Source organism: Cavia porcellus, unplaced genomic scaffold (assembly GCF_034190915.1).
Source record: "Cavia porcellus strain 051 isolate PalLab524CR breed Dunkin Hartley unplaced genomic scaffold, mCavPor4.1 scaffold_6, whole genome shotgun sequence".
Taxonomy (NCBI): Eukaryota; Metazoa; Chordata; class Mammalia; order Rodentia; family Caviidae; genus Cavia; species Cavia porcellus.
In genome coordinates, this window is record NW_026947489.1 from 90296481 (window position 1) to 90310946 (window position 14466).

Here is a 14466-nt window from a genome sequence, read left to right on the forward strand (position 1 = left end):
CCTTCATAAAGTTTCAATCTTTTTCTTAACTTTGTCCCAGACTCAGGTCATTTTATTCCTAGCAGGATTCTTTGTGTGTGTGTGTGTGGGGGGTGTCGTTTGGGGGCAAATATAATTGTATCAAAAATGTTCATGTGCTATTGAGGTCAGCATTAGTATGAAAACATCAGTTAAGTGTGTGTGCTTTTAATAAGGAAGGAGTTTCAATTAAGATAAGACTTGGTCAAATTCCGGGGAAGTTGGGGTATGGCGGAGAGGGTCATTCTGACCTGGGGGTTGTTGCCCTGGGTCCTTTTTTCTCTCCCAGGCCTTCACCTCACCAAGTCATTTCTTCTCCTTGTACCCTAAGCACTTTCAAGTATGGACTTTCTCTCTTGGCTCTGAACGTGGGTAAATGCTACCTTGTTAGCTAATAGTACCATTAATTATATTAATGATTAATAGCTAATTAGTCATAATGCTGCAATACTTAGAATGGAGGGCTCCTTTCTTGCAGCAACTCCGGAGTACACACACACAGGTGTCCCCTTCTCTATTCTCAACCCCAGGACCAGCATGACCCTAAATCTGCTTTTCTGACCACCCTGGCAATCTGTGAATTGCTCCAGGTTTATTAACTGCTCCGTGTATCCGGTGGACGACCACTCCGCTTGTATGTTGCCTCCTTTACTTCTGTCCTCTGTCATTCACACCGCCCTCCAATAAAAAGCAGGCGAGCAGTCAGGATTTTTAAACTTTATTTCACGAAGGCTCTCTTACTTCCAAATCGGACTTCGATCAACTTTTCACCTTTCGCCCCCTTTCTCCACTTTTCCTCTTCTTAGAGCGAACCATGGCCCCCAAGACCACCCCTCCCTGTGTCGTGGATTCCCACACCCCCTAGTCACCGCTCCCTCCCACCTCGCGCTTTGGCTTCCTTTCAGCAACCACGCCCCCGACCCAAGGGGAGCGGCGCGCATGCGCAGCTCGCGCCTTTACCTGGGCGCTCGGGAGTAGGCGGAGTGGGCGAGGGCGGGGGCGGGGCGGGGAGCCGGCGGTTATCTGCAGGGCCGAGCGCTCACAATGTGGCTGGAGCGAGAAAAGGTGCGCCGGGGCGGCCCGAGGACTGCGCATGCGCGCCGCCCGCTCCCCCGCGGCCGGGACGCAGGGGAAGGAACGAATGGGGGGGCAGAGGGAGGTGTTGGGATCCCTGTCGGGCGTGGGGGGGGACGGCGCGGGCGCGCGCGCGGGCGTGCTCTCGCCGCCGCCCGCCTCCCTCCCTGCCCCCCGCGCGCACATCCACACACGCACGCCCCCTCCCCCGCCGCCCGCCCCGCGGCCCCGTCGCCCTCGCGCGCTCGGGAGGGAGTCGCGAGACGTCGGCGCGGCGGCCACGTAGCGCTGCGGCGGCGGCGGCGGCCCAGGCCGGGGCTGAGGAGCGGCCGCGAGCGCAGACGCCGCGCGGGGGAGGGGCCGCCGGCCGCGGGGTCACTCGAGCGCCGCGGCGGAGGCCCTGCGGGATGGACCGCGGCCGGGGCGGCGGCGCAGGCGGCGGGCGGCAGGGTGAGTAGGGCCCTTCCCCCTCGCCGCGCTTCCTCTGCCCGGGCCGGCGCGGGGCGCTAGGCCAGAGGAGCGCCCCCACCCCGCGGGAGGCCCGGGCGCTGCCCTCGGCCCAGCTGGCGCCGGGACCCCGCGCCGGCTGCCGGCTGCCGTTTGGCCCCGAGGCCTGGTGGAGAGCGGGCGGCGCGGGTTAGCGGGCCGAGGAGAGGCTGCCCCGCAGCGGGCTGGCGGTTGCACCCGAGCCTCCCTGCCTTGCGGCACGCCCGGACCCCAGCCTCGGATTATTGTGCCACCCGGAGCCTGCGTGCATCTGATGCACACCGCCGCCAGCAGCCCCACGCTCAGCCCAGTGGGTGCTGCGGACCTCTCTGCACCCCACCGCCTCCCCCGCTCCAGTCGGGCTCTGCTGAGAAGTCTCAGATCTGAGACACCAAAGGTAGTGACACCCCTGTTGGATCCACGCGTAACATGTTCTTTGTGGTTAGTTGTCGCCCGTGGGGTCGGTAGATGCCCCTGCCTCACTTCCAAGTCTGTCTCCAGGATTTAAGATCCCATATGCTCTTCTTTGCAGCCGGCCGGGTCACATCTAGCACATTCCTCCCCCACAGCACGCACACACTCACACACACACACTCTCACGCACACTTCCTGATTGCCGAGGAGCCCCTGTCATCGCAGATCCATTGTCAGAAATGGCTTATGCCAATCAAAGGAATGTGCCTCTGTCTATGAAGAAGGGTGCTTTTCACGACCGTGCTGCAGGACATTGTGCAGGACGTTCCTGCGTGAGTCCCTCTGTGATGGCCCCCAGGTTGTTCTCACATCCTCTCTCTGGTGTCTTCCATAAGTGCCTCTCCAGTGGACTCTCAGGACCCTACCTGAGTGATGCTTTCCCTCCACTTTAGTGACTAGAAAGGAAGCAGGCGCGAAATTTCATCCTTTTTGTCATCATGTTTAACATCTACGGTCCAAGCATCGTTCACAAATGGGGGAATGTTTGGGAGGAAGGTTTGTGGATTTCTTTTCCGAGGATGGCTAGGCGGGTATTGTTCTGGGAATGGCAACTGGCACATGCTTTGTTGACAACATGTGTACGCCTGGGAATGAAATGGGAGCTGCTGTCGCTGGGATGTGTGGTGGTTGCTGTTCCGTGAGTGGGGTGCTGCTATCCTGCGACCATATGAGCTGGCAGGCAGCCGGCACATGTGTTCAGATGGGTACTACCTTTAGCATAATTTGTTGAAAATGGTCCCTCCTGAGTTTTAGTGATTCTGGAAATGTTTCCCTCTGTGGTTCCTAACCCTTCCTGCAGGGCCCCTTTAGTGAAATAGACCCATATTTTGTATGCAGCTTTACTCATCTTGAAGCTGGTCCTGGGACCTCAGGTTCGAAAATCTGGTAAGCAAAAGTGAAAGGAACTTGAGTTTTGTGTGTTGTTTTGTTTTGTTTTGTTTTTCTTAAGGATTAGAGTTACTTTGGCCCTGAGCAATGAACACCAGTGTAACTTCTTGTATATCCTTGATTGCAGTGAGTTTGGTATTTGTAAGAAATCATTTCTCTGTGTTCTTGTAAAAAGAAGATGGCATGTAAGAGTCTTTCAGAAAATGTTAAAAGTAGGGTTGCAATAATTTGTTTAAATTAGGCCGATTAATACTATGTGTTCCTGGCACTACACTCTAAATGTAGCAAATTTCAACAGTGAGGTCTGTGTTCTGTTTTATAATGTACGTATGGAATCTTTATGTTGGTTTGAAGTTGATCTGATCTCTTAAAAGAAGGCTTTGTCACTGCCATGGGAGAGCACCTGCTTTCCACAACCGTGTTGCAGGTTGAGGCTCTGTTCAACTTTCGTTAGATTAGACTGCATGTCTTTATTAAGAGTGACAGTGTCTTCAAAGTCATTTTGTTTTAATGGATTTTAATTGTGGAGAATTTGGTCTCTATGTTTAGAATCTAGAAATAGAAACTGCACTGCTCTATCACTAAGCAGGGTGATAAATGTTGGTATTTTTGTCTACCCAGCACTCAGCTTTTGGGTTTTGATGATGTTTCAGTCAAGAGACATTTATTCCAATTTGTGGTAAGGGTTGTGATGGGCAGTTATTAAACACAGTCCCAGCTTTCTGGGATTTTACAGTCTGGACAATATTTTTCATTTAAGGAATCCACTGAGACCTTTATTTTGCTTGCATTTTATGGGGTTCTCAGAATCTGAGTAATTCATGGTCTTTAGATATTTTGGAAGGAGAAAGAGGCTTGCATAGAGCCATAGAGAATTTGTTTCACATGTCTGCAGACCAGTAGTTATTTTAATAATTATGCAGTGTACCTATGAAATTTTAAAGCATGCTGAGGTTGCATATGTCACATCTTTATTATCCCATAATATGCTCAAAGTGGCTTATATTACAGGGTACATTTTTTTGTTCATGTCACACTGAAGTTTCGCTACTGGAAATTATTTGCCCATCCTAAATTCAAACCATTTAAAAGTTGCAGATATGTTACTTTTCTTTGTCAGTGTAGTATTAAAGCCAAACCATTAAAATCTCAGGGCACAACATGCTTCTTGGGTTATTTTGCAGAACCTCTCTGCAGCGGTGGGAACCTAGGTACACACCCACACACCATGGGCAGCTGATCACATAACACACATGGCTGTGAGAGCTGCATTCTCTTCCTGCCAGCTTCAGAGCTGGGGAGCTGGGGAACAGTTGCATAGCAGTGAGCCACTCAAGGAGTCGTGGTGCCAGCAGCTCACCCTCATTAGTACCGCAGCTTGCTCTGGTCTCTTCCACACTCCTCTCTAGCCACCCTTCCCTTAGGAGGTTTCAGACTGGCTCCTACTCAGGGGAAGCACCACCTACTCCCTGCAGCTGTGGCATGGAGCTCTGGTTCCTGACGCCCAGAGCTGCTTCCATTTCTGCTCTGAGTATAGGAAGTAAGCTTGTAGTATGGTGAGAAAAGACGTTCCAAGTCTGCATGTGCGTGTGTGCCTGTGCGTGTGTATTATTAATGGTGCTGTTGTAATTTTGTTTTCAAATGTCTGAAGTTTTTAGAAGTACAATATAATGTGAACTGTTTAAAAATCACCCTTTCCTGAAGAGTTTTAAATAATCTTACTGAAAATGTGATTATATTGTGAGTTTCATTTCCCTTGTTCTAAAAAGTCAGTTGAGAGCTAGCAAAAAAAGAAAAAAAAAAGTGGTGGATTGTTCTGTATTTGGAACCATGGTCTTTGGAGCTAAGTGGTACCTGTGCTTCTGGCTGGCAGTCGTGGGTCCTGTGCTGCCGGCTTGGGTCTGATGGTTTTCTCAGTGTTGTTGCTGTTTCTGACAAACATGAAGTTTGATAGAGGCAAACTGCTATTGTGGCTGGTGACTTTAGCTCAAGGGAGACAGTTCTTTGGAGCCAGAAAAAAAAACTAGGTTTAAATTTCAGCTTCACCATTTACTGGCTCTATGGCACTGCACAGGTCCCCTTGGCTGCCCTGCCTCAGTTTCCTCATCAGCAGAAGGAGATCTGTCATATGAACTGGCGATAATGTATGCACACTCCTAGCCAGTTCATGTTAGGAACTCAGTAAACAGTGGGATACAGGCCATGTCAGAGTGAAGGTGCAGATTGTTTTGGCCCATGACGAAATTGAGAGGCCTGGTGCCATGATCTGACATTCCTTCAACGTACAGATTGGGGATCAAAAAATGGCAAATATTTGACTTGAGGCGTAGGTAAGACTCACAGGTGGTGTGCTTATTGGGATTGGGATTGGGATTGGCTCCATGACTGGTTGAATTTAGTGAGGATGAAACCTAGCTCCAAATTCTACAGTGTGCACAGGCTGTGATTGTTTTAAGCCTGTTCAGAGCTTATGTGGTGGTTGAAAGAGGTGTTTTAGGACTAACGTATGTCAGTGAGTCTGTGTCCAGAGTTGAATCACATGCAAAGCCTTGTGTAAATTTCATGGTTAATGCAAGCCATAAAGTGCTTGGTAGAATCAGTGGAGACACCAGTTGCTTATTTTAGTTAATCTGTTTGTTTATACTGCAGTTATGTTTGATTTAAAAAATACTTATAAACATTTTTCTTGCAGAATTTCTGTTGCTCTTCTGATATTTTGATTATAGATTATTAGGACTGTGAGTTTGAGTGCTTTGTGCGTTTTTACTTTGGTGGGAAAGGGTACAAAGGTAAGATACTTTTACCCGTTAAAGTTTATCCATTCTCCATTAGGTTCATAGATTGCTTATAGAGCCTTGTTTTTAACCGGAAAGGCAGTTACATGAAAACCAAGCAATTGCTTTTTCTTTTTTAAACTCTAATTTAAGATGTGACTTTGAAAGGTAGATTCTTGGGCTGGGGGTGTAGCTCAGCAGCACAGTGTCTGCCTGGCAAGCACAAGGCCCTGAGTTCCATTCCTAGTACAAAAAAGTAGATTCATTTAGGGCCATGTATAGTTTTATTCAGTGCAGACAAGTCTGTGAGCCTGTAAGAGTTACCTCGAGACTTCACAGATAAGGCAGACATATCAGAAATACATTAGGATTTACCTCGAGGGAACGTGCTAATCCTTATTTTCTTTTATTACGGAGCTGCCTGGGGGCTTGCCTGTTATGGGACTGGTTGCTAGTGTTGGATTGCTGATAAAGAGGGATTGGCAAACCACAGTCTTCAGCTCACTTTAGGTTTTGCAGCTCAGTTGAACACTTAATCTTGGGCAGGGTGGACAGTGAGTGCACCAGCACGTGCAGCCCCAGGTGGCCAAGGAAAATCCGGGTGATCGAATGCCATTATTTTCCCCTTAGTTATAGCGCATTGTGCTGAGTAAGCTTTTTCTTTGGGGGAATTCTTTTAACTTTTTTTTTTTTTTTTTTTACCTTTCCTGTTTCATTAAAATCAATGGGCTAGCAAGATGGCTGGCTGCTTTTGTCAGTTTGTTGATAAACCAGTGAATGTGGTGAGAGGGTGCTGCTGAGAGAGAAGGGACCTGGGAACGAATGGTGGCCTTGTACCAAGGTTTCTTGGTCTTTGCTGTGGATACAGCATGGTGGGGGAGGTCAGCAAAGCCCTCCAGCTGGGCCTTGTCATGCACACCTGTAATCCCGTGGGAGGATGAGGCAGAAGAATGCTGTAAGTTAGAGGACTTACAGACTCTCAAAGAGTTCAGGACCAGCCTGAGCTCCATGGTGAGACCCTGCCTCAGGAAACAGAACGACAGGGCCAGGGATTTAGCTCAGCAGCATAGCTACTGACTGGCAAGTGTGAGGTCGTGAATTCAATCCCCAGTACCAGAAAACATGCAAACAGACCAAAAAGCAAAATAATGACAAAGACACAGTGTCGGGCGATTTTTTGTCTTTAACTCTATGAAGAGTATAATTTTCAACGTGTATATTTTTCAGCTTTAAAATTTGGATTCCTGGGGATTCAATGCAGTATAACTTTTTACTTATGATACATGGCATACAAAATGCAGAGGCTTTTACCTTGTGACTGGCTTTCATCTTTTTGGGTGTGTCATTGTGATACACTTAGTGCCTGTGAACATTGAAACACAGTAAACCTGCTCTTGTTGTGGAGGGGAGAGTCTCTGTGCTGTCCACTGGGTGAACCTGCATGTTTGGCTCTTAAAACTGTCAGGAATGGCCAGGACATTTTCCTGTGTGAATACACCATTAGCTCTGGAGCTTGCCCTGACATTGTGTAGGAGTTCCTAAGTGTAAGTAGCCCCTGAGTTTTCCTTTTTTTTTTTTTTTCCCAGTGCTTGAGAGCAAACCTAAGGCCATGTGCATTCTAGGCAAGCACTCTACAGCCCTGGCCCCTCACAACTGTGTTGGTAGCATGCAAACTCACTTAAATTAAAATGAACCGGGTGAGGATTGAACTCAGTGGCATGAACACCTGCCTGGCCAAGTGCTAGGTCATGAGTTCGATCCTTGGTACCAAAAAAATAAAATAAACTCAGAAGAAGAATAAAAACAACTTTAAAGTACATCAGTATGAAATTAAATAAGCTAATGTGTGTTCATATGATAAATATTACATAGCTGTAAGAGAATGAGAATCTTCTATACTGTTATGAAAAAAATCTCCAAATTAGTCCATTGATTAAAAAAAGGTATAGAAGAATGTAGAGAATGTGTTCCTATTTGTATTATTGGAAAATAGATATATTGGAGCATTGTTCTATACAATATAGTGCGAAATAACTGTAAGGAACTCACTCATTTCTTTGAAAATATAACACTATGGTGTCTGTTAAAAATTAAATTGGGGAGAGGGGAACCTGGTTGGAGACCCATGCTTCACTGTATATACTTATTTTCTTTTTCATTGTTGTTGTTTGTTTTTGTTTTTTTGAGTCAAAGTCCCTGTATGTGTTCTAGGCTGACCTCAAACTCATAGTGATCCTCCTGCCTCAGCCTCCCGAGGGCTGGGAATTCAGGTGTGTGCCACCACACCTGGCTGTATACTTGTTTTTAGAATAAAAAAAAATTTTTTTTGTCTGTTTTGAGACGGGGGTCTCGCTATGCAGTTCAGGCTGGTCTTGCGCTCACTTTGTAGCCCAGGCTGGTCTTGAACTCGCAATGATCCTCCTGCCTCAGTCTTCCGAGTGCTGGAATTACAGGCATGAGCCAACACGCCCAGCGCTTTGTTTTCGAAGTAAAATTTTAATCAAAATACACATAGAAAAGTAGAAAAATCGGGGCTGGGGATTTAGCTCAGTGGCATAAGTGCTTGGCTGGCAAGTGCAAGTTTGTGAGTTCGAGCCCCATACTGCAAAAAAAAAAAAAAAAAGCAAGCAAGAAAAAAGAAAAGTAGAAAAATCATGGTGTATGTGTCAGTGAGTGTTTTCTGTGTAATCAGTTGGGTGAATTATCCCTGTACTCAGTGCCTAGAATAAGAAACAGATTTTTCTTTGAAATCTCAGTATATTACCCAAGCTAGTCTTGAATTCTTCCTGCGCCCCACTGATCTTCTTGCCTCAGCTTCCCCAGTAGCTGGCACTGTGGGCAGGCACAACCCTGCCCCTCTGAGAAGCAGGGTGTTGAAGTCCCAGAGGCTCTTTCTGAGTTCCCACTCTCCTGAAAGTCTGCACTCTCTTGAATTCTCTCACCCTTGCCTTGTTTTGGGAACATTGCTTGGTTTTTGTTTTATTGTGTGTGTTCTTTGTGCTGGGGTTCTATGCTGGGCCTCCTGTGCCCACAGAGCTGCACCCCAGTCTTGTGGGTCTTCCCGTAGCAGGGTGCAGTGTGTGCTATGTCTGCCTTGGTCCGCATTGTTGAGTGGAGCGAGAATTTATCTCCACATAAACAAGAAGTATTTTTAGTTTCCTGTGAGCCTAGTAAAAGTCCATCGTCTCCTGTGTTAGCATTTGTCTGTCCACTCTGTTATTGGTGGACACTGGAGCTGTTTCTGGTTTGCAGTTATGGTGAAGAATGTGACTGTATTCACTGTATATTCTTTTACACTTGCAGTTGTGACTTACTGACGATCTACTTACTACATCTTTACTCTTGGCTATTAAGACAGCATCTCACTATGTTTGAGGCCCAGGTTAGCCTCAAACTTGTGGCAATGCTCCTGCTTCAGGCTCCCAGGTGCTGGAACCAGGCCCAGCCGCTTATTCAGCCTTTAAATTTAAAATGTATCTATCCCTTAAAAGGATCTGTGGGGAATTGTAATCTTTTTTTTTTTTTTTTTTTTTTTTGCAGTACTGGGGATTGAACTCATGACCTTGCATTTGCTAGGCAGACACTTATGCCACTGAGCTAAATCCCCAGCCCCAGTCGTCTAATTCTGCTTCATCTTCATCTTCGTCTTCATCTTCGTCTTCGTCTTCGTCTTCGTCTTCTTTGTGGTCTTGTTTTTTTTCTACAGTGCTCAAGCTCATGACCTTGTGCTTTCCAGGCAAGCACTTGAACCACTGAGCTGTGTCCATGGCCCTGTAAGGTTCTGTTTTTTGGTGGCAGTGGTATTGAGAATTGAACCCAAGGAAGCTCTTACCACTGAGCTACAGCCTCAGCCCTTTAAAAATGTTTTTTAGACAGGAATTTACAATCCTTGTATGTCATCCTCCCAAAAAGCTAGTATTACAGGAATGCATACTTCTGATACCCTAATTCAAATTGAAAATTGAAATATTTTGTAGTACAAAATAATTTCAAACTACTTTTGTACATATAGTTTTAGGGTTTTTTTGGTACCAGGGATTGAATTCACGACTCACGTTTGCCAAGCAGGCACTTACACTGCTGAGCTAAACCCCAGACCTACATTTAGTATTCTAAATGCCTACTTTAGGTTTTCTCAGAATTGAGAATTCTCAAGTGAACCTAAGAGCAAACTTACAGTCTTTTATCCCTAAATGAAGTGGGGTTGGAAAATGTCTTTAAAATATTTCCAGCACCTGACCTGGGTGTGATGGTGCACATATATAGTAGGCCCAGTCAGGAGGATCCCTTGGACTCAAAGGTTTTGAGACCAGCCTGAATAGCACAGCAAGACCTCAGCTCCAAAGAAAAGAATCCTAACACCTAAAAGATGTGTTTTTGTATTGCTAAATACTTCTTTTAGTGTCTTATTTTATAATACTGAAATCACAATCCTTCCTGCATTTCTAATTAAAATGTTTTTAATGTAATATATTTTTATAACTGCCATATGTTTAAACATTTTTTGGAACTCCAAAGTTCTAAACAAGTAGCAACATGAAAAACTTAAAATACTGTTAACTTTCAGGCTGGGCTATAGCTCAATAGTACAGCCCCTGCCTGGTAAGCATGAGACTGTGAGTTCCATCTCCAGTGTCAAAAAAAAAACTTAGAACACTTTTGTGTTTAGCCCACTTGTGCCGGTGCAGTGGGGTATAACTTCAGTGAGCACAGAGGCGCCCTGTTCCCACTGAGACCTGCCCTGGGACAAGAGCTTCCCTTCCCCTGCAGAGGTGCCCCTCCCTGCCCGAACCTGGGCATGGGACTGAAGTGTCACACTGTAAAACAGGGCTTCCCAGCCCTGGGGATTGTGCCTGGGGACACTGGCTGTGTCTGGGGAGGTCTTTTAGCGTCAGGCCTGGAGGCAGGAATGTGCCCTGGCGTCTGGCGAGCCAGGTGTCCTTTGCACAGCCCCCAGTCTCCTGTCCCGCCCGCAGTGCCAGGGCTGGCAGCTGCCACTGCTGCAGGCGGCGCAGTGTCCGCGTGGACTTGGTCAGGTGAAGGAGCGAACAGCACCCTTGCTGGTTTGTGGGGGACAATAAGCTGGTGACTTTGAAAATAGTAATTAGTTTTAACTGCGAAACTTCAGTGCGTCTCTGTGTTAGTGGACAAACCACCCCCTTTTAAAATAGGCTATTGTTTCCTTGTGGGCCAAACCGAATTATGTTGGACTGAGCTCTTGTCTGACACAGCCGAGTCTTTGTGTGTGCTAACAGCGAAGGCTGATGTTTTAGAAGGCGCATCAATCTTGTGATCCTAACATGGTGTTGTTTGGCTGGGTAAGAAAAAATTAGGGCTGTGAATGTTAAATATATTTTTGCTTTTAAAAATTGTTTTGTCTTTTAAATTTAAAAACTCTAAGCCTTGTGTAATAAAGTAAAAAAATATTCCCAAGTGACAAAATATTAAAGCTCCCTTAGCCATGCTCCAAGTGGTGAGTGATTGGGGGTGACAGTGTGCAGTGTCACCATTGCTGCCCCGATCCATGTGCTTTGAAGTTTTGTCTTAATTTTTTTATTCTTTTTTTCCTTGAAATAAAATGCATTTGGATGAAAGAAATGACCCGCGTAGTAGCTAAGAACTCCCCTGCTGTTGAGTGGTGAATTTCCTCTGTCAGGTATGGTGAAGCCCCTAAGCAGGGGGTGTCTTTACCAGCTCATGGGGTCACAGTCAGCACCCCAGGGACAGCCGGTCCTGCCCTCCAGTCCCTGCTTCGTCCTCTGCCACCTGACGTGGGAAGCTAGACTTTTTAAATGCTCTGCAGGCCACTCTCGTCTCTGCAGCCCGGGTGCTGAGTTCTGAGAGCCGAGTGCACTACAGCAGCCACCGAGGCCACTGGACGTCTGCTCTGTCCGGTGGTGCTTCTCAGACCTCCAGTGAGGAGCAGGGCCGCCTGCTGCCCGGGCTAGCCCAGTGCACTCCCTTAGCCGCGGCTGGGAGGACTCACGCCGCGGTCCTTAACCTTACACAGTCAGGTGCTGTTGGTTTTTCTCAGTTCTGTATCATTTAGGAAAATTAGATTGGGGCAGGCAGTTGGAAAAACCACTGCTGTATGTCGTTCTTTAATAAAAAGTGTGGTTTTTTTTTTTTTTTTTTTTTTTTTTTTTAAGACAGAGTCTTGCTCTGTAATTTTAGGCTGAAATGAACTCACTATGTAGCCCAGGCTGGCTTTGAACTCTTGGTGATTCTCCAACCTCAGTGCTTGGGTTACAGATGTACCCAGCCAGCATGCCAGGCAGGAAGAATATCTTCTTGAAGTAGACGCTACAGAAATGCTTACTGCAGTAAGGGTGTGGAGGGGAGTGATAAAATCATTATATTTATGACCTTATTCCATGTAGAGGAGTAGTTCTTTAATAACCTGAAAATCTGGAAAAGGTTAGGGTTGATCCTGTCTGCCTCCATCTAAAGCTGAGGTCTTCTAAATGAGATTTATTACACTTATAATTGCTACACACACTCGCACACACAGACAGCTGTTCATCATGTTAGGAGACATAGGCCTAATGAATGCATCCAGAGTGATATCCTACATGTGTGACCCTGGGACACACGGCGTCTAGGCAGTGCCCCTACACACCACGCGGCATCCCGCCATGGCAAGGCCTGGGTAGGGAAGCTTTGCATCAGTCTGAATGTGGGCTGAGGACTCCGGCCCTCTGTCCTATGGACAGCAGGGAGCAGACGTGGGGCGCGACCTCCAGTGGACAGATCCTGGGTCCTGGCTGGGCCGTCTTCCGGGTCTGCGCCCAGGTTACACACGCGGTGGTCACGTCAGTTCATCATGGAGCACACAGGTGCGTCGCCTTTCCCGTGCACCCTTCATACCACCCTTCATTGTCCCCGCCTCACTAACAGGAGAACCAAGACAAGCAGGCTGTTCCAAGTTGAGTGTGTTCTTTTAAAGATAAGAGTCAGGGCCGAGGGCTTAACTCAGTGGTGTAAGCACCTGCCTGACAGGTACGAGGTTGTGCGTTCCATCCCCGGTACCAAAAAATCAGTAAATACAGATGAGAGTCGTTAATTCTTAGAGTCATTTGATCCTGTAGTGAGTTCAAGAGCCTGAGCTCAAAACACAGACCAAAAAAAAGAGTCACTGGATTATCCTACTAACTGAAAAGACTTAAAAGGTCTCTAGGTATTTTTAGCCTTTTTTTTTTTTTTTCTTACTCTCTGACACAAGACCTCACTATGTAGCCCAGGCTGGCCTTAGACTCACAGAGCTTCTCCTGCCTCGGCCTCCCAAATGCTCAGATGAAGTGGGCACCACCACTCCTGGCTTCATTTCTGGCTTTGAGGAATCAGAGATTGAGTAAATAATTTATTTTTGATTTAAAATAATGTGCAGTGAAATTGATCTATGGCATCTTCTGTGCAGCTTTGTGTAAGCAGCACAATCAAGACGTGGGATGGTTGTGTCACCCCAGAGCTCCTTCATCGTCCCCTCCCCACCCCAGCCCCTGCCTGTAACCACCCAGCTGTTGTCCAGCACTGTGGTTTTGCCCTCTGGAGAATGCTAGAGGAATAGGATTATGCAGTACATAAACTTTATCTTCTTAACAATTTATTTTGTGTTACTGATGATTGAACCTGAGACCTTTGCATTAAGCTATATCCTCAGCCCTTGTTTAATTTTCTTATTTTGAGACAGAGTCTTGCTAAGTCACCAAAATTGCCCAGGCTGAAATTTGTGATCCTCCTGCCTCAGCCTCCCAGAGAACCTGTACTACAGGTGTGTGACATCACACCCGGCTAGTACGTAAACTTTAAAGTCTGCCTTCTTTCACTCACAATAATGCCTTTGAAGTTTTTTCCAGGCTCTTTTTGTATATCAGCCCTGTGTTCCTTTTTTATTATCAAGTAATATTCCATGATATGAATGTACCACTGACTGTTTTCAGTCAGCATTTGAAGGGCATTTGGGTTGGTTCCTGTCTTTGATGGCTGTGAACAGAGCCACTGTAAACATTCATGGGCAAATGTTGGGGATCTCTGTTTTCTTTCTTTCTTTCTTCCTTTCTTTCTTTCTTTCTTTCTTTCTTTCTTGCTTTCTTTCTTTTTTGGTGTGGGTGTGGATGTGGGTGTGCTTGTGTGTTTGTGGAGATTGAGCTCCCCCTGAACCACATCCCAGCCTTTTTTGAGTCAGGCTCTCACTGAATTGCTCAGGTGGCTTTGAATGTAGACTCTCTGCCCCAGGCTCCTGGGGGTTCAGACCTGCACTGTTGTGCTGCACCTGGCGCTGAGCCTGTCCCTGGCCTGGGAGGAGCCACCTAGCTCTCATGAATCTCTCATTTCTCCATCTGTCACTTTGCCGGGATTTTGAGTGGTTACTGGAAATCAAACTGAAGACCTCACACTCGCCAGGCAGGCGCTGCACCTCTGAGCTAAATCTCTGGCCCTGTGCAGGTTTTTATGCTAAGTGTATTTTAAGTTTTCTTAGCTCCTAAACTCATTGAGATAAATCATTGGTGAGAGAAGAGATTTGTGTGTGTTGTGCAAAATTACTGACTCGTTTTCTCAGCTGAAGTACAAACATTACCAGCAGTATATATATTTGTAAGTGAAATACATCTGAAATAACTTGATGTTTATAACCATAGCATGTTGTTTGGAGCTGAACATTAATACTGTGGCATTATATGTTATGGCTCCTCAGCTAAACTTACATAATGTTGTAGTTAACACTGACAACCAAGGGCCAGGGGTTTAGCTC

General features: G+C 46.5%; 1 protein-coding gene across 3 annotated transcripts in view; it reads left to right on the forward strand.

Annotated features, from left to right (window-relative positions):
• Positions 1–982: 982 nt before the first annotated feature.
• Znf652 (zinc finger protein 652) overlaps positions 983–14466 on the forward strand; it is a 53982-nt gene continuing 40498 nt past the window's right edge. The window contains exon 1 of one of the 3 annotated variants that reach the window (XM_063251380.1): positions 983–1083. The gene's annotated coding sequence lies outside the window, so the exon portion shown is untranslated. Of the gene's footprint in view, positions 1084–1406; positions 1976–14466 lie in introns of those variants that run through there. The other 2 variants (XM_013149546.2, XM_003467046.5) reach the window with 2 other exon arrangements.